At 45.4% G+C, this 20,859-nt stretch overlaps 1 protein-coding gene across 2 annotated transcripts in view; it reads left to right on the forward strand.

The window, feature by feature from the left end:
* Window positions 1–20,859, forward strand: part of C2CD2 (C2 calcium dependent domain containing 2) — a 171,122-nt gene that overhangs the window by 103,459 nt on the left and 46,804 nt on the right. The window lies entirely within an intron of this gene.

Consider the following 20,859-nt stretch of genomic DNA (forward strand, 5'->3'; position numbering starts at 1 on the left):
GGGAAAAAGGAGAATCACAATTTATTTATTGTTTTGCTTAGAATGTTACGCCGTGAGAATTCTAAGTTAGAATTCAGATCCTGATTCTCACGGCGTAACATCATCTTTCACAGGAGGATGCTTCTTTTGGCCGCTAGGTGTTGCCGGCTGCTGCTTAGAGGGTCTATTCCCTCTTGAAGGTGTACTGTTCAGGTTGGGCTCCAGTTTGTTTCTGTGTTGAGCTCCATTTACCTGGTTGGCTCTTGTGTTGGCCTTGGGATTTTTCTTTGTCCCACCCCTCGTGTTTGGCACTGCTTTGGCACGTCCCTATGGTTCTGTGTAATGGAGCGCTGTGGCGGCCAATGAATGAAAGAGAAAATGGGATTTTTTTGACTTGCCGTAAAATGTATTTTTGGCAGACAACGCACCCACCCCTCCTTGGTTTTGATGCTCCTGACACTGCTTGTTACTAAAGGCCTGTAGCAGAGAGAGGGGGTTGAATATCACCTAGGATTGCCCATAGGCATAGCCAAGTCTTTGTTCTGCCTAGTGTCCTATTCCTGTAGAGGGCGATATAACCCTATGGTTCTGAATAATAGCGCGCTGTGTCTGTAAATGAACCCAGAGAAATGGGTTTTACGGTAAGTCAAAAAATCTAATTTTTCAGCAAGGGCAAGGCTTACTCCAGATTTTTCACTCAATTTTTGGACCCCCTTTCACACTGGGGCGCTTTGCAGGAGCTACAGCGCTAAAAATAGCGCCTGCAAAAAACCCTGAAAGAGCCGCTCCTGTGTCTCCAGTCTTTCACACTGGAGCGGTGCGCTGGAAGGACGCTAAAAAAAAAGTCTTGCTAGCAGCATCTTTGGAGCGGTGGAGGAGCGGTGTATACACCACTCCTAAACCGCTCCTGCCCATTGAGATCAATAGGGCGGTGACGCTATACTGCCGGCAAAGCGCTGCTGCAGTAGCAGTGCCTTGCGGGCGGTTTTAACCCTTTTTTTGGCTGCAAAAACGACAGTAAAGCGTCGCTAAAAATAGCAGCGTGTTACCCACCGCCCCACTGTGAAAGGGACCTTAGAAATATCAACCCCACCATGATTATCAGGATCCGTGACTGCTGCCCCTCTCTGCCAATCCCTTCACTGGCTTCCCCTACCCCACCGTGTAAAATTCAAAATGCTAACCATAACATACAAGGCCATCCACAACATCGCCCCCATCTACATCACCAACCTCATCTGCAGATGTCACTCAAATCGTCCCCTCCGCTCCTCCCAGGACCTCCAGCTTTCTAGCTTCCTTGTTACCCTCTTCCATGCTCACCTTCAAGACTTCTCCAGAGCCTCTCCCATCCTCTGGAACTCCCTGCCCCTGTATATCCGCAACATGTGCCCCTGAAACATGTGAATACGTCTCCATCCCTGATTCAGTAGAAACAAAAAGGAAATAAAATGGGACTTTTTTTTTCAAATACAAAGTTTATTGCTAAATAATGATTACATAACATATGTAATCATTCATAGGTTTGTGTCCATAATGGTAACATGTAACAAACATTGTATGTAAAAAAAACTGGCAAACCCCCCCTCCCCGTGCCCATCAGTGCGCCCCCCCCCCGTGCCCATCGGTGCGCCCCCCCGTGCCCATCGGTGCGTGCCCCCCCCGTGCCCATCGGTGCGTGCCCCCCCCGTGCCCATCGGTGCGTGCCCCCCCCGTGCCCATCGGTGCATCCCCCCCCGTGCCCATCGGTGCGTGTGCCCCCCCCCGTGCCCATCGGTGCGTGTGCCCCCCCCCGTGCCCATCGGTGCGTGTGCCCCCCCCCCGTGCCCATCGGTGCGTGTGCCCCCCGTGCCCATCGGTGCGTGCGCCCCCCCCCCCCCGTGCCCATCGGTGCGTGCGCCCCCCCCGTGCCCATCGGTGCGTGCCCCCCCCCCGTGCCCATCGGTGCGTGCGCCCCCCCCGTGCCCATCGGTGCGTGCGCCCCCCCGTGCCCATCGGTGCGTGCGCCCCCCCCGTGCCCATCGGTGCGTGCGCCCCCCCCCCCGTGCCCATCGGTGCGTGCGCCGCCCCCCCCCCGTGCCCATCGGTGCGTGCGCCCCCCCCCCCCCCGTGCCCATCGGTGCGTGCGCCCCCCCCCCCCCGTGCCCATCGGTGCGTGCGCCCCCCCGTGCCCATCGGTGCGTGCGCCCCCCCCGTGCCCATCGGTGCGTGCGCCCCCCCGTGCCCATCGGTGCGTGCGCCCCCCCCCGTGCCCATCGGTGCGTGCGCCTCCCCCGTGCCCATCGGTGCGTGCGCCCCCCCGTGCCCATCGGTGCGTGCGCCCCCCCGTGCCCATCGGTGCGTGCGCCCCCCCGTGCCCATCGGTGCGTGCGCCCCCCCCGTGCCCATCGGTGCGTGCGCCCCCCCCGTGCCCATCGGTGCGTGCGCCCCCCCCGTGCCCATCGGTGCGTGCGCCCCCCCCGTGCCCATCGGTGCGTGCGCCCCCCCCGTGCCCATCGGTGCGTGCGCCCCCCCCGTGCCCATCGGTGCGTGCGCCCCCCCCGTGCCCATCGGTGCGTGCGCCCCCCCCCCCCGTGCCCATCGGTGCGTGCGCCCCCCCCCCCGTGCCCATCGGTGCGTGCGCCCCCCCCCCCCGTGCCCATCGGTGCGTGCGCCCCCCCCCCGTGCCCATCGGTGCGTGCGCCTCCCCGTGCCCATCGGTGCGCGCGCCTCCCCCCCGCACCCATCGGTGCGCGTGCCTCCCCCCCGCGACCATCGGTGCGCGTGCCTCTCCCCCCCCGCGACCATCGGTGTGCGTGCCTCCCCCCCCGCGCCCATCAGTGCCCCCCCCCTCCCCCCCTTGCCCATCAGTGCGCCCCCCCCCTCCCCCCCCGTACCCATCAGTGCGCGCCCTCCCCCCCGTGCCCATCAGCGCCGCCTCCCCAGTTCACATCAGTGAAGAGGAAAAATTACTTATTTGTAAAAATGTATAACAAATAAAGTTTTTTTTTTTTTTTTTTTTTTTTCTCAGAATTTTCGGTCTTTTTCCGTTTATTTAGCAAAAAAAAAAAAAAAAAAACAGAAGTGATTAAATACGACCAAAAGAGAGCTCTATTTGTGTGAAAAAAAATGATAAAAATGTTATATGGGTACAGTGTAGCATGGCCGCGCAATTGTCATTTAAAATGCAACAGCGCTGAACATTGGCCTGGGCAGGAAGGGGGTGAAAGTGAACAACACTAAGGGTTTGCCCAGGAATTAGCAGCACCTAATTGGTTGTTTGGGCTGCCTGTCTGATAGACCTGAAATATTCATAACGTGAGAAATACACTAAATGTTTGCCACGTGTGCACGATTGGTTCTCGTGCAATCATTCAGCTATTATTGCAGCCCCCCCCCCCCCCAAAAAAAAAGCAATCTGCAGTGGATTGCTTTTCAGATGGCATTTGGCAAGCCTTGAGGATGTGATATTTGGCCTCCTCCACTGCCTGTTTTAACCCTCAAAATACTGACCCAGTGTGCCACAACCTCATGCATTGCTGCCGGATATGGCATCTCATTTAACTTGTGCCACGGCTGCAAAGCATCATGGCCGCAGCATGTGTGATGCCCTGAGCAGCTGCATTTCTGTGTTTTAGGTGGGGGGTTGGGGGGCAGTCAACCCCCCACGCAGCTCAACCACCTGCTTTTACAGCCCCCCTGGCCACTTATGGGAACTAGCCCTAATTTGTTCAGCTTTATCATAACTAATACCACATCCACAGGAACACCCAGCTGTGTAAATACACACCTCATTGTGTCACTAGTGTTTTATTCCATGTGATGATGACATTCTGGTGCAAATGAAAGGAAACGTGGAAAGAAAACCTATTCAGTTATTAAGGTTTATTACTATTTAGAAGTTCTTTTTAATGTGACCTTTTACATCCTTCCTGAGTTTTATTCCCCTTTCATATATTATATAGAGACCTGTAGATTGTCCCACTAGTGGCTGCTTTAACCACTTCAGCCCCGGAAGATTTACCCCCCTTTGTGACCAGGCACTTTTTTTTGCGATACGGCACTGCGTTATTTTAACTGACAATTGCGCGGTTATGCGACGCGGCACACAAATACAATTTATATCCCTTTTTTCCCACAAATAGAGCTTTCTTTTTATTGGTATTTGATCAACTCTGCGTTTTTATTGTTTGCGCTATAAACAAAAAAACAAGCAACAATTTTGAAAACAAACCAATATTTTTTACCTTCTGTTATAAATCGCATCTAATAACAAAAATTAAAAAAAAAAAAATGTCTTCATCAATTTAGGCCAATATGTGTTCTGCTACATATTTTTGGTAACAAAAATCCCAATAAGTGTATATTGATTAGTTTGCACAAAAGTTATATCGCTTCTACAAACTATGGAAAAGATTTATGGAATTATTAATTTTTTTTTTTTTACTAGTAATGCCGGTGATCAGCGACTTATAGCGGGACTGCGATATTGCGGCGGACAAACTGGACACCTAACTGCCAATTTTTTGGGGACCAGTGACACTAATATAATATAGTGATCAGTGCTAAAAAAAAAAAAACTGCACCGTCACTGTACCAATGATACTGGCTGGGAAGGCGTTAACAGCAGGGGCGATCAAAGGGTTAAATGTGTACCTAGCCAGTGTTTAACTGTGTGGGAGGTGCTTTTACTAGGGGAAGGTACAGATCAAAATCATGCTCGTTAAGCTGAACTCGCACGATTTCAATCCCGCAGCAGTGTGAACCCGGGCTAACTGGGGCTGATTTACTAAAACTGGAGAGTGCAAGATCTGATGCCGCTGTGCATGGTAGCCAATCAGCTTTCAGGTGCCCCAGAAAGAGTGTTACAATGGCAGGGTCACCAGGTGAAAATAAAGAAGAAGGGAAACCACAAAAAAGAAAGAGAAAACTAATGCTGCCACCACATCTAAGGCTTGGTAAGCAGCAATAAATGACATGTTTTATTCTTGGGTTTGGATACAATGTAGGGGCCGTGTATACTGCCCGTTGTAGGAGAACTCTCCTGGAATGCTGATGGATGCTCCATGTCTGGTCGCTGTGAAGATACGGCAGGAATGTGAGCAATGCATTTCTTACTGGAGATCCTCATTCCATCTTCCGGGGGCACAGGATTTCCCAATAGGGAGCGGGCAGTATAGCAAACCCACCCATGCAATGCGTCTAGTTAGGCGCACTATTTTTTTGAAGCTTTCTCCGTATTGTCTTAGTAAATGTTTGGCATGGCAGAAACTTGATGCATTTGGGCATCTAAACGTGGTGAAGACGACTTGCTGAAGTTCAAACCGATCATCAGAATGGGGAAGAAAGGGATTTTAAAGGGGTTGTAAACCCTAATTTTTTTTCCATACGTATCATACCTCCACTGTGCGGTACATTTTGCACAGCGTGGCCCTGAACCTGCTCTTCTGGGGTCCTCCCCACATCAGATAACCCCCTAGGGCATTTGCATTCATAGACAGAATTCCAGACTCTGCCCCGACCCCGCCACCAGCATCATTGGATTTGATTGACAGCAGCGGGAGCCATTGGCTGCGCTGCTATCAACCTATCCAATCAAGAGCTGAGCCCCCGGCCAGAGAGGGTGTGTGTGTGCGTCACCATTGTGGGAACGAACAGTAGACATGTGCAGAGTAAAATATTTCATTTCGGAATTTCGTTTTCGTCAGAAAAATACATTTATTTAGTTACTCCCGAAATTCGTTTTTATTTATTTCGTTTTTTGTTCAAAAATTGCATTCGTCCGAAAATCCACATGAATTACGGTGGAATCTGTCTTTAAGGCTTATGGTGTGTGTCGAATGTATAAAGAAGATTGGACGGAGCTAGTATATAGCATACTTCGTGTGAACTTTAGAACCCTATTAAAGTCTATGGGACTCCAACGTTCAAAATCTAAAGTGCTAATTTTAAAGGGTAATATGCAGGTTACTGTCCTAAAAAGTGTTTGGGGACCCGGGTCCTGCCGCAGGGGACATGGATCAATGCAAAAAAAAGTTTTAAAAACGGACGTTTTTTCGGGAGCAGTGATTTTAATAATGATTAAAGTGAAACAATAAAAGTGTAATATTCCTTTAAATGTCGTAGCTGGGGGGTGTCTATAGTATGCCTGTGAAGGGGCGCATGTTTCTGGTGCTTAGAACTGTCCCTGCACAAAGTCTCATTTTGCAAGGAAAAGAAGTCCTTTAACCACTTTCAGACCGGACCATTTTGCTGGTCAAAGACCAGACCACTTTTTGCGATTCGGCACTGCGTCGCTTTAACTGACAATTACGCGGTCGTGCGACGTGGCTCCCAAACAAAATTGACGTCCTTTTTTTCCCACAAATAGAGCTTTCTTTTGGTGGTATTTGATCACCCCTGCGGTTTTTATTTTTTGCGCTATAAACAAAAATAGAGCGACAATTTAGAAAAAAACGCATTATTTTTTACTTTTTGTTATAATAAATATCCCCCAAAAATATATAAAAAACATTTTTTTCCCTCAGTTTAGGCCGATACATATTCTTCTACATATTTTTGGTAAAAAAATCGCAATAAGCGATTATTGATTGGTTTGCGCAAAAGTTATAGCGTTTACAAAATAGGGATAGTTTTATAGCATTTTTATTAATAATTTTTTATTATTTTTTTTTTTTACTAGTAATGGCGGTGATCAGCGATTTTTATTGCAACTGCGACATTGTGGGGGACCCATCGGACATTTTTGACACATTTTTGGGACCATTGTCATTTATACAGTAATCACTGCTATATAAATGCAGTGATTCCTGTGTAAATGACACTGGCAGTTAAGGGGTTAACCAGTGGGTGGCAGTGTAGGGGTTAAGTGTTCCTAGCGGTGTGTTACTAACTGTGGGGGGTGTTGGGCTTTCATTTAGTGTACACTGATCTCTGCTCCAATCACATGGAGCAGAGATCAGCCTCACTAGTTGCTAGGCAGAATGGAGAAATGCTGTTTACTCGGCATTTCCTCCATTCGGCCGCTCCGTGAGATGATCTCGGGGATGCCCGCGGCGATCGAGTCCGCGGGTTCCACGACCGGACTCACGGGGGTCCCGACCAGCGCAGGGCGGCATTGAAGATTGGACGTACCTGTACGCCAATATGCCTGCCCGTGCCATTCTGTCGACGTACATCGTCGTGCGCTGGTCGGGAAGTGGTTAAAATCACTCGTGGCTATAATGAATTGTCGGCTCCGTAATACAGAGAACACTCATTGAAAGTCATTGATAAAAATAAATAAATAAAGCGTGGGGGTCCCCCAAATTCAATTACCAGGCCCTTCAGGTCTGGTATGGATATTAAGGGGAACCCTGAGTCAAAAAAAAAAAAATTGACAAAATTTGGACAGTTCTAAGCACGGGAAACATGCGCCCCTTCACAGGCATACTATAGACACCCCCCAGCTACGAAATTTAAAGGAATATTACACTTTTATTGTTTCACTTTAATCATTATTAAAATCACTGCTCCCGAAAAAACGGCCGTTTTTAAAACTTTTTTTTGCATTGATCCATGTCCCCTGGGGCAGGACCCGGGTCCCCAAACACTTTTTAGGACAGTAACTTGCAAATTAGCCTTTAAAATTAGCACTTTAGAATATTTTCTCTATATAATCTTGGACTAATAGAGGTAAGGTTGGGCACATTCGACCACAGGTTCTATAGACACAGATTGTTGTCAGAGTCACGTCGAATCTCCTATTCTATATCGAACTGTTGTAACAAGGAAAACTAAAAATAAAGCATTTATTTATGTCGGAACTTTTGTTTCTCGGATTCTGCACTTTTGTTATCGTTTGTCAAAACCAAAACTAAAATGCCTGAAATTCGGACAAAAAACGAATACTAATGTCTAACGAACCGGCTCAAAAACGGGGGGGGGGGGGGGGGGGGTTGGGGGTGAAAAAACACGTAGGTTTACAACCCCTTTAAGTGACTTTGAATGTACTGGACTCCAATGGCCTCCACACTCACCAGATCTCCATCCAATAGATCACCTTTGGGATGTGGTGGAAAGCTTGTATCTTTAATTCAGTATTAAAGTCCAGTATTTAACCCAAAAGCAGGCATTTTATATAGTGCAGCTTACAAATTCTTAGATGTGATTTCTTCTATTTTCTACTGGTGATCCAGTCAGTAAGTCTGTTTTTCATATGATGCTCTCCTGCAGAATGTGTCCGTTACAGCGCTGAGAAAAACCATTTACCACGGACAGGGGTGCTTACAATGATCAGCTTTTTATTTGTGTAAAACCTTTATCCCAAAAGTAGATAAAAAACTGTTGCTGTAACTGATTATAAAGTGTTATAGTTTGGCTTCAATTTGTTAGTGTATGTACAGTGCCTTGAAAAAGTATTCATACCCCTTGACATTTTCCACATTTTATCACGTTACAACCAAATATGTAAATGTATTTTATTGGGATTTTATGTGATAGACCAACACAAAGCGGCACATAATTGTGAAGTGGAAGGAAAATTATAAATGGTTTTAAAACTTTTTTTACGAATAAATGTGTGAAAAGTGTGGGGGGTACATTTGTATGGTGCCCCCCGGAGTCAATACTTTGTAGAACCTCCTTTCACTGCACTTACAGCTGCAAGTCTTTTTGGGGATGTCTCTACCAGCTTTGCACATCTAGAGAGGGACATTTTTGCCCATTCTTCTTTGCAAAATATCTCAAGCTCTGTCAGATTGGATGGAGAGCGTCTGTGAACAGCAATTTTCAAGTCTTGCCACAGATTCTCAATAGGATTTAGGTCTGGACTTTGACTGGGTCATTCTAAGACATGAATATGCTTTGATATAAACCAGTGATGGCGAACCTTGGCACCCCAGGTGTTTTGGAACTACATTTCCCATAATGCTTATGCACTATGCAGTGTAGTGGAGCATCATGGGAAATGTAGTTTCAAAACATCTGGGGTACCAAGGTTCGCCATCACTGATCTAAACCATTCCATTGTAGCTCTGGTTGTATGTTTCGGGTCGTTGTCCTGCTGGAAGGTGAACCTCCGCCCCAGTCTCAAGTCTTTTGCTGACTCTAATGCCCCGTACACACGAGAGGGATTAAGTCTGACAGACCTCCAAAGGAGTTCCGCCGGAGTTCCGACGGAGTTCTGGCGGACTTTTCGACCGAACGGACTTGACCACACACCATCACACCAAACTCCGACGGAGTCGAACGTGATGACGTACGACTGGATTCGACGTAGGAAGTTCCTAGACAGTAGCCAATAGCTGCCCTAGCGTCGGTTTTAGTCCGTCGGAGTAGCACACACACGAGCGGATTTTTCAAAGGGGACCGGGTCCGGCGGAGTTCCGTCGGGAAAATTTAAAGCATGCTTCATTTCTAAAGTCCGTCAGACTTTAGCTTCGCTAAAGTCCGTTGCAGCCCACACACGATCGGATAGTCCGCCGGACTCAGTCCGTCGGAGTTTGGATGTCGAAAAGTCCGCTCGTGTGTACGGGGCATAACAGGTTTTCTTCTAAGGTTGTCCTGTATTTGGCTCCATCCATCTTCCCATCAACTCTGACCAGCTTCCCTGTCCCTGCTGAAGAAAAACATCCCCACAACCTGATGCTTCCACCACCATGTTTCACGGTGGGGATGGTGTGTTCAAGGTGATGTGCAGTGTTAGTTTTCCGCCACACAAAGTGTTTTAATTTTAGGCCAAAAAGTAAAATTTTGGTCTCACCTGACCAGAGTACCTTCTTCCTCATGTCTGCTGTTTCCCCCACATGGCTTCTCACAAACTGAAAAGGGGACTTCTTTTGGTTTTCTTTCACCAATGGCTTTCTTCTTGTCACTCTTCCATAAAGGGCAGATTTGTGGAGAGCACAACTAATAGTTGTCCTGTGGACAGATTCTCCCACCTGAGCTGTGGATCTCTGCAGCTCCTCCAGAGTTACCATGGACCTCTTGGCTCTTCTCTGATGAATGCTCTCCTTGCCCGGCCTGTATGTTTAGGTGGACGGCCACATCTTGGTAGGTTTTATAGTTGTGCCATACTCTTTCCATTTTCAGATAATGAATTGAACAGAGCTCCGTGAGATGTTCAAAGCTTGGGATATTTTTTTATAACATAACCCTGCTTTATACTTCTCCACAACGTTATCCCTGACCTGTCTGGTGTGTTCCTTGGCTTTCATGATGCTGTTTGTTCACTAAGGCTCTTTAACAAACCTCTGAGGGCTTCACAGAACAGCTGTATTTCTACTGAGATCAAGTTACACACAGGTGGACTCTATTTATGAATTAGGTGACTTCTGAAGGCAATTGGCTCCACTAGATTTTAGTTAGAGGTATCGGAGTAAAGGGGGCTGAACACAAATGTACCCCACACTTCTCAGATATTTATTTGTAAAACATTTTGAAAAAAAAATATAATTTTCCTTCCACTTCACAATTATGTGCCACTTTGCGTTGGTCTATCACATAAAATCCCAATAAAATATATTTATATTTGTGGTTGTAACATGACAAAATGTGGAAATTTTCAAGAGGTATGAATACTTTTTCCAGGCACTGTAAATCTACTAGTCCATCTAAGGCTGGAGTCACATCTGTGGCAGTTTTAGTGCTTTTTGCATTTTGCATATTTGCACTGCAGTCCATTTACCATGGTTTCCTATGGAACTCGTTCTGTAGTGCAAATCTGCAAAATGCAAAAAGCACTAAAAATGCCACAGGTGTGAATCAGACCTTACACTCCCCTCCCCTCACACTGACAATGCTGCTGTCCAAAGGTGCCCCCTGTGCTCCTTCATCCAGAGTGGGGGCAGTTGAATCCAGGAAGTAGGGGGCAGTTGAATCCAGGAAGTAGGGGGCAGTTGAATCCAGGAAGTAGGGGGCAGCTGAATCCAGGAAGTAGGGGGCAGCTGAATCCAGGAAGTAGGGGGCAGCTGAATCCAGGAAGTAGGGGGCAGCTGAATCCAGGAAGTAGGGGGCAGCTGAATCCAGGAAGTAGGGGGAACTTTAATCCAGGAAGTGGGGTACTGGCCAGATCACCAGGTGAAAGGGGCAGGGGAGAGAAAACTAATGCAGCCACAACATCTGATTTGGTAGGATGAAATGCATTACATTTTTTTGGGTTTTGGGTTTAATACCGCTTAAAGATTATATTGCTATTGAACGTCATACATTATATTTCTGATTTAAAAAAACGTCTAAAATGTGTGTGCACATTGTGTGCCCGCACCATCTTTTTTTTTTTTTCTTATTGTACTAATAATCTCCAATGTTCCTAATTTTCTGGTCAGATGGTTAATCTTTAACCATTTTACTGATTATTTCTAGGTTAGGTTTATATAAAAGCAAGAAACAACATAAACCGCCCCGCAATTCTCTTTGTGATAAGCCGCCCACGCTTTCCATGACTCATTTGATGCTATAGAATGGCGCAGAACGAAACCCACCTATCAGGAAGGTCCATACCGGCTCAGCCTCGGCTAGACGAGGTGCGCACGTTCTCTTGGTTTATTTATCCTCCTCCACTCGGTTCACAGCAGAATGTTTACTGTAGGTGGAGAGACGCCGATAAATGTAAGGGAAGCAAAAAATAAAACAAATCCACCTCCTTGCAGCAGATCGACACAGGTGACTGCAAGGCACATAGAGAACAATGGTTTTCTATGCAGGTCATTCACACAATGATGTTGTGCAGCATTAACCACTTTAAGGCCAGGCTTTTTGCTGGCATTTGTTGTCAGTGTTTTTTGCTAGAAAATAAAAAACATATACAAACATTGTGTGTGTGTGTGTATATATATATATATATATATATATATAATATGTGTGTGTGTGTATATATATATATATATATGTATATATATATATATATATATATATGTGTATATATATATATATGTATGTGTGTATATATATATATATATATATATATATATATATATATATATATATATATATATATATATATATATATATATATATATATATATATATATATATATAAATGTGTATGTATGTGTGTATGTGTATATATATATTTTTTTTAGCAGAGACCCTAGAGAATAAAATGGCGGTCATTACAAAAATGTATGTCGCACTGTATTTGCATAGCGGTCTTTCAAACGCAATTTTTTTATTTATTTTTTTCAAAAAATACACTTGAATGAAAAAAAAAAAAACATTAAAGTTTGCCCAATTTTTGTTGTATAATGTGAAAGCTGATATGCCGAGTAAATGGATACCTAACATGTCATTTGGGCATGCTTGTGGAAAAATCTCCATAGGCGACCCTTTAAAAATGTTTACAGGTTGCCTGTTTAGAGTTACAGAGGAGGTCTAGTGCTAGAGCTATTGCTGATTGGACACAGCCGGTCACGTGTAAATGCAGAAGTGCCAGCGATCCGCTCTCATCGCCTCACACTGACAGAGTGCGTGGCGAGGAGAGCCAATCGGCGGTGTCTTCTCACAGGGGACACCCGGACAGGTAATCGGGGGGCACTGATCACTGGTGCCTTGATTACAGTAAAGCCCCCCCCCCCAGTGCCTCCAGTCAGTGTCCATTAGAAATGCCAGTCAGTGCTGCCTATCCGTGCCCATCAGTACCACCTATCCATGTCACCTTTCAGACCCCAACAGGGCCACCGCCAATAAAAGTGATCTCGTGACGAATCCGCCATGGAGACCACTTTTATCTTCATCCTGATCACCAGTTCACTGATTACAATAAAATCCCCCAGTGCTACCAATCAGTGCCTATCAGTGACACCAGTCAGTGCCCATTAGTGATGCCAGTTAGTGCTGTCCATCAGTGCCGCCTATCCATGCCCATCAGTACCGCTTATCCATGCCGGACGAATCCGCCGCAGAGACCACTTTTATCTTAAAGGGGACCATCTGCCGTTTAAGAAAATACCTGCCATAACCCCAGTATTTAACGTCAAAGTACCAATTTATAATGACGGCGGGCGGTCTGGGAAGTGGTTAAATAAGGAAATGTGGGTTCCAGGGCGTTTTTTTTTTTTCTTTTTTTGGTGTGTTCCAGTGTATTGTTGATGCATTTTACCGCGTTCCTGTTCAGTGCAGAAAAAAAATGCAGCACGTTTTTTACTTTTTAACTAGAACTGACCCCACTGGTGTGAACGATGCCATTGAAAACCATATAATCCGCTATCCATGAGTTTTCCATTCAGAAAAGAAAAACAACGCACTGGTCCGCATGTGGCGTGAACGGTCTGATCTTTACACAGCGCTGTGCGTTGTTCCATAGACAACAATTCACCTGCGTTCAGATCAGTAATAGACATGGAGTTTTGTTTACTCTCGTGTGTAAGGGGGGCCTATAAGACAGCAGTTTGCTGTGCAGACTCGGGTGGGATTGGCTCCAGAATCCTGTTGAGGGTCCGAAATCTTGTGAGAAAATTCTAAAGCGTTGTGTAAGGTGGAAGTAATAGAATCGTCTCCGTGGGGCCAAGAGCCGAAACAAAACCACTTCTGTTCCTGTGCCTTCTATCTCGGGGACCCGTCTCCCCTCAATTCATGTCAGTGTCAGGAACTAAAGGTGGGGGGTCCTCATCAATGGGGGGGGCCCCATTTCTGTATTTTGGGGGACAAAGCCGTGTTGTGTAACTCCAGGAATGTCAGAAGGAGACACGCCGAGTAATTTGCAATCTTCTTGTGACTGGTTGGATTTCATGGCTGCTCCTTTTATCAAAGTCCGGAAGGAATATCGCCCAACCATAAAAGCCCTCGTGTTCTCCAGCTGATCCCGGCTGTGTTATCTCCTCTTCGGATTGACACAGTAATCAGATTTGTCATATCTGGAGGCAAGAGCACTTCCAGAATAGTTTTATTTAACCACTTAAGGGCCAGGCTTCTTTCTGAGATTTGTTGTTTACAAGTTAAAAAAAAAAATGTTTTGCTAGAAAATTACTTAGAACCCCCAAACATTATACATTTTTTTTTTCTATCACCCTAGAGAAGCCATTCTCAATCAGGGTTCCATGGAACCCCCGGGGTTCCTCCAGAGGTTGCTAGGGGTTCCTTGAGCTGTGGCTGATTTACCACCTATTTGATGATGCCAACAGAGCTCAAGGTTCTGCACCACTTGGCAAAGCCAACAGCATGACGCCAAATATCTGATGAAGTCACGTGATGTGATGCCACACATAGGGACAGGAAGGACGCCCTCTGCTGCTGCATAGAGATACGAGTTTGTTACTCCTTTTTACACTGATATTTTATGAATGAAAAATTGTGAGTACCTTTGTGTAATTTTCTTTAATAAATTGGTTATCATTCAAAATGACTACACTATGGTACCCCTCTTGTATTAATTTACCATGGTCCCCTGGAGCTCCAACACACATTGGAAAGGAGAAGTTTTAACCTGGTGGGAGGAACCTTAAAGAGACCTCCAGCTTAAGGTGTTTTTTGCCTTACCATAAGGTAAGGGGCCATTGCCCACCTGAGTGTATGGTCACAAAAAAAGGAATCCACTGGGAAGCGGCGTTTCTCCAATCAGATTGCACAGTTACAACAAAAACACGAGCACCTTGAGGAACTATATATGTGTATATATATATATATATATATATATATATATATATATATATATATATATATATATATATATATATATATATATATATATTTATATATAATATATATTATATAATATATTGTTGAAGTGCCCTCACACTGTTCCCTCCCATCACCTGTGTGTTGGACTAATTTGCTAAAGTAGATCCAGCAGCTTGCTGATCCACGTGCAGCTCACTGCACATATGAACTTGGCTCTGTAGTGTGTTTATTATTTTGATACTTATGCACTTTTGCTTTCACATATGTTGCTCTAGAGTCTCGTTAGCGTATCGGTACCTAATCTTTATTGCACTTGGCACTTTTGGAATTGTGTGTTTTTTTTTTTGTGTTTTTTTTTTTTAAAAAAAGCTTAACATACTTATCTAGTGGCTCTGTAGGGTATTTACTTTTACCTTTTTTTTTTTTTTTTTTTTTTTTTCCCCCCACACTATGTTTTGGTCTACCTTATGAAATTCACGTTTATTAATTTATTGCACTTGGCACTTCTCAACAAGTTAAACCTTATATACCTGATATAGAGGCTCTGTAGGGTGTTTATTTTTCGTTTAGAAACAGATTTTACAATTTTATCATTTTTTCTTACATCATGTTTATTCTATCTTATGATGAGCATGTACAGATTTTACAATTTTATCATTTTTTCTTACATCATGTTTACTCTATCTTATGATGAGCACGTTTATTACTCTATTTTGGTCACCTGATTTCACTTTTATTTTAAATTACGTTTTATACACTGCACCAAGAGACATGTAGTTGTTATTTATTTTACCCTGGTTTTATTAGCACATAGCACTTTTTTGCTTGCTGGGTCTGCTGAAAGTGACGGAGCTAAGCTTATATTTCCATTCTGGTGCATGTTTAGTCAGCTGACTATAGCTGGCTCTGCAGTGCGTTTACTTTTCTGATAATTCTTCTGACTATATTGTTCCTATTGGTGTACCACGATTACACTGAACTTACCTTTCTGGTCAAACAAGTATTATATTTCTTGTGTGGGGTCTAGGTGCAGGCACCCCTGTAGTTCGTTTACTAATTAAAAAAAGAAAAATCTTAAATTTTTTTTAATAGCCTGGGTTTATTTCAGTGTCTGATAATTTATATAAATATAACTATATCATATGCACTTCTAGCTAGAGGGGAATAGTTTCATATTGTGTTAAGGGATAATACCCCTCCCCCATATCTTTGAGTGAGAAATATAGGGAACTATCCCCTCCTGTGTAATACCTTAAACCAGAACAGCGCGACACCAACCTACCCTCACAAATATCTTTTTAGCTGTCTTTAAGGGTGGCAGTCTGAACACCACTTTAAGGGGGGCATTCTTCCTATTGACCACCGGTATACTGGGCATTGTTCCCATTGAGCCCCGGTGATTTGGTTTTAGTAAAAGTTCCTCGAGACATAAAAATTCTTTTTGGGGTTTCTCTAGGGTTAAAAGGTTGAGAAAGCCTGCCCTAGAGAATAAAATGGCGGTTGTTGCAATACTTTCGGTCACACCGTATTTGCACAGCGCTCTTACAAGCGCACTTTTTTTGGAAACAAGTACTTTTTTTTTTAAGTAAAAAATTAGGTAACAGTAAAGTTAGCCTAATAATTTATTATATTGTGAAAGATAATGTTACGCGGAGTAAATTGATACCCAACATGTCACGCTTCAAAATTGAGCCCGCTCGTGGAATGGCGACAAACTTTTACCCTTAAAAATCTCCATAGGCACGTTTAAAAAATGCTATCAGTTGCATGTTTTGAGTTACAGAGGAGGTCTAGGGCTGGAATTATTGCTCTCGCTCTACCGATCGTGGCAATACCTCACATGTGTAGTTTAAACACCGTTTTCATATGCAGACGCTACTCACGTATGCGTTTTCTTCTGCGTGTGAGCTCGTCGGGCCCGGCTTTTCTTATTTATTTTACATTTTCATTTTTACACTTCTTTAAAAAAAAAAAAAAAAAAAAAAACATGACAGGACCTCTTAAATATGAGATTTGGGGTCAAAAAGACCTCGGATATCATAGTTACACTAAAACGCAATTACAAAAAAAAATCATTTAAAAAAAATACAAAAAATAAATAAAAAATGGCCCATTATGAGCCATGGGCGGAAGTGATTTTTTGAGGTCGCTTCCACCCTGCAATGGTATGGAGACTTTCCCCTCACTCGTCTCCATACCAAGCAAGGAGCAACATCCCATCACCTCCGCCGCTGCTGACAGGTCTGTGAGGAGAGACGATTACCAGGAATTCCGTGTTTATATGTGAGTGGACACAGCCAATCACATAGGTAAAGAGCCGCGTCATTGTCACCGTTTTTAGTATGGAGGAACCCTTTAAATCACTTTCTTTCTTAACCCCTACTAATAATTACTATACACTATATTATCAAAAGTATTGGGACGTTTGCCTTTACACGCACATGAACTTTAATGGCATCCCAGTCTTAGTCCATAGGGTTCAATACTGAGTTGGCCCACCCTTTGCAGCTATAACAGCTTCAACTCTTCTGGGTAGGCTTCTTCCAGAAACGCATTTGTGAGGTCAGGCACTGATGTTGGGCGAGAAGGCCTGGCTCGCAGTCACCACTCTTAATTCATCCCAAAGGTGTTCTATCGGGTTGAGGTCAGGACTCTGTGCAGGCCAGTTCCTCCACCCCAAACTCGCTCATCCATGTCTTTATGGACCTTGCTTTGTGCACTGGTGTGCAGTCATGTTGGAACAGGAAGGGACCATCCCCAAACTGTTCCCACAATGTTCTCAGGTCTCGGTCACCTTGGAGCGGAGAGCAGTGACTGTTGATCTCTGCTCTGCCCCTCCAACTCACTGGAGCACAGGGCTGGAGGGGGGGGGGGGGCGCAGCTGGGTCAATCGGGCAGTTGGGTGGATCCCGCCAAAATGGTTGGGATCCTTTCAGAGCCTTGAGTGGCTCTGTGACGTCAAGCTTTTGCCAGCTGTGACTCTGGGTCACAGGAGAGCTAAAGTAAGTGCACCCCTTTGACCCAGAAGAGAAGTTTGGCCATACTTCTCTTTCTCCACTTTTGGCATTAGATCAAATTTTTTTTTTCATTTTGTGCACACGTGAAAAGCTGCATTTTCTTGACCTTTTAAAATTACTTAAAAGAGAAGCATTAAAAAAGCAAAATGCAGCTTTTCATGTCTATCGGACAATTATACTTACCTACTTCACCCGAATATGAATATTGTCTAATTTTAAGCAAATTTGAATATATGTTATATTTAAAAAAAAAATTGCTGTGCCTTTTTAAAAGTCCCATGCTTTATACTATTGGCATAGTTTCGATATAGTTATACTAACCTAGATGGGTGCATCATTGGTGCAATGCTGCATCAGCCCTCCGCTGTTTCTAAGACTGAGAACTGAGCAATCAAACACCACTGATCGCTCAGTTCTCAGTCTTCAGTGAGCAGAGAGCTGACTGTCAGTCACCAGCTCTCTGCTCTGTCGGGCTGTGGAGGGGTTGGGAGCGGCTGGCGCAGGCTTTCAGTGGATCGCTAAGAGGCTGAACAAGCAGCTGGTCCAGGCATCCCGGTGGATCCCGACATTAAAATCGAGATCTCTCCAGTGTCTGGACTGCCTGGGTGAAGTCAGCCAACAGTGAGCTTTAGCCTGCTGAATACGGGTCACGGGGGGGCAGAACAAAGTTTTCGGACGACTAACTCACATAGGGCAGCCCATGAAGTGATTGTCATGAAATCGCAAACAAAAGTGTGAATGGAGCCCAAAACTGAACCCCAGGGATGAAAAATCTTCATCCTTTCAGTGGATCCTCCTCCCTACTGCAAGGATAACTGCTTGTTTGGGGGATAATGAATAAGGGGACATGCTTGCCTTATTCCTCGCTCCTGCAAGCTCCCTCCTCTTCATGTGACTGCTCCCCTAAAGTCTCTTTGTTTCTCTGCCCGACTGTTCGCAGTTCTCAGATATCATTGCACACAATGCAGGACCTGCCGCCCTGCGTTGTACAGAAGAGTTCCAAGGGCCTGTCCACTATCTGGGGAAGTGCCTGACAGTCAGCGGTGCCCTGAGTTGTGATCGCAGCAGGAAGGGGTTACCGACATTCTGTAGGTAGTACTTTCCAGAAACAATAGCGCTTGTATTGCAGCTGCCAGCATGCGTGTTATGGGGGGATTTCCAGGATTTCATTATAACAGCTGAAATCTCCATGTATGCTCGTCATGAGCAGTCCTGGGGGAGCATTACATGTGATGTGTTTTACAGTGAGATACACGAGGCGGACATGGGGGAATACGTTCTATTCATCTGTCACTTCCTGCCACAGCTGCACGCTAACCTTGTACTCCACCAAGATGGATGAGGAGACTGTGGATGAGAGCTCAATGAGGACTACGGGACTTCTAAGGAATTCTACACACAACGTAGATCCAACCACCCACTCACAGCGTCCTGATCACCGCCATACCAGTCCTATTATCCCTGATCACCGCCATACCAGTCCTATTATCCCTGATCACCGTCATACCAGTCCTACTATCCCTGATCACCGCCATACCAGTCCTACTATCCCTGATCACCGTCATACCAGTCCTAATATCCCTGATCACCATACCAGTCCTATTATCCCTGATCACCACCATACCAGTCCTACTATCCCTGATCACCGTCATACCAGTCCTATTATCCCTGATCACCGCCATACCAGTCCTACTATCCCTGATCACCGCCATACCAGTCCTACTATCCCTGATCACCACCATACCAGTCCTACTATCCCTGATCACCGTCATACCAGTCCTAATATCCCTGATCACCATACCAGTCCTATTATCCCTGATCACCACCATACCAGTCCTATTATCCCTGATCACCGCCATACCAGTCCTACTATCCCTGATCACCGCCATACCAGTCCTACTATCCCTGATCACCACCATACCAGTCCTACTATCCCTGATCACCGCCATACCAGTCCTAATATCCCTGATCACCGCCATACCAGTCCTACTATCCCTGATCACCATACCAGTCCTATTATCCCTGATCACCGCCATACCAGTCCTACTATCCCTGATCACCACCGTACCAGTCCTATTATCCCTGATCACCGCCATACCAGTCCTATTATCCCTGATCACCGCCATACCAGTCCTATTATACCTGATCACCGCCATACCAGTCCTATTATCCCTGATCACCGCCATACCAGTCCTACTATCCCTGATCATCGCCATACCAGTCCTACTATCCCTGATCACCTCCATACCAGTCCTATTATCCCTGATCACCGCCATACCAGTCCTATTATCCCTGATCACCTCCATACCAGTCCTAATATCCCTGATCACCGCCATACCAGTCCTACTATCCCTGATCACCATACCAGTCCTATTATCCCTGATCACCGCCATACCAGTCCTACTATCCCTGATCACCACCGTACCAGTCCTATTATCCCTGATCACCGCCATACCAGTCCTATTATACCTGATCACCGCCATACCAGTCCTATTATACCTGATCACCGCCATACCAGTCCTATTATCCCTGATCACCTCCATACCAGTCCTACTATCCCTGATCACCTCCATAACAGTCCTATTATCCCTGATCACTGCCATACCAGTCCTATTATCCCTGCTCACCGCCATACCAGTCCTATTATCCCTGATCACCGCCATACCAGTCCTGTTATCCCTGACCACCGCCTTACCAGTCCTGTTATCCCTGATCATCGCCATACCAGTCCTATTATGTGTGATAACTGCCACACCAGTTAGTGTCCGTGATCACCGCTGCGCCAGTTGCAGTATCCCTGATCACCGCCACAGCACTTGCAGGGTCCCTGATAACTGCTACAGCAGTCAGTGTGTCATCATAAGGACTTGGTGGACTGGGATCCCCCCCAATCATCTGACTTTTTAATCTTTGGTGGATCTGGAGAGTTAAAGTGGAACTAAGAGTATTTGTGCAGCGTACTTGCAATTTATGTCAGAATTACCTACTAGTGTACCCTCCTGCAAAGATGCAAGGTCTGTGATCATTCCCCTGCAGGCGGCCGCCATCTTCTCTTGGTCTTACTTCTGCCCAGCTCTCCCATACTTAATCACCGATGATGAATTTCTTGTGCATGTGAGCTAGAGATGTATCACCCTGACACCTATCTCCATTCTCTGCATATTACAGATTCCCGGGATGGGTAGGGAGGGTGCGCTGCACTGTGATTATATCTTTAGAAGAGCAGTAGACTAAAACCCAACCCAACACCTCTACCTGCTAGCAAATTCTTTCACTTTAAGTTTAAGTC

This window comes from Lithobates pipiens, unplaced genomic scaffold, assembly GCF_037356315.1.
Source record: "Lithobates pipiens isolate NorthernLeopardFrog02 unplaced genomic scaffold, aLitPip1_a1.2 Scaffold_16, whole genome shotgun sequence".
NCBI classification, from domain to species: domain Eukaryota; kingdom Metazoa; phylum Chordata; class Amphibia; order Anura; family Ranidae; genus Lithobates; species Lithobates pipiens.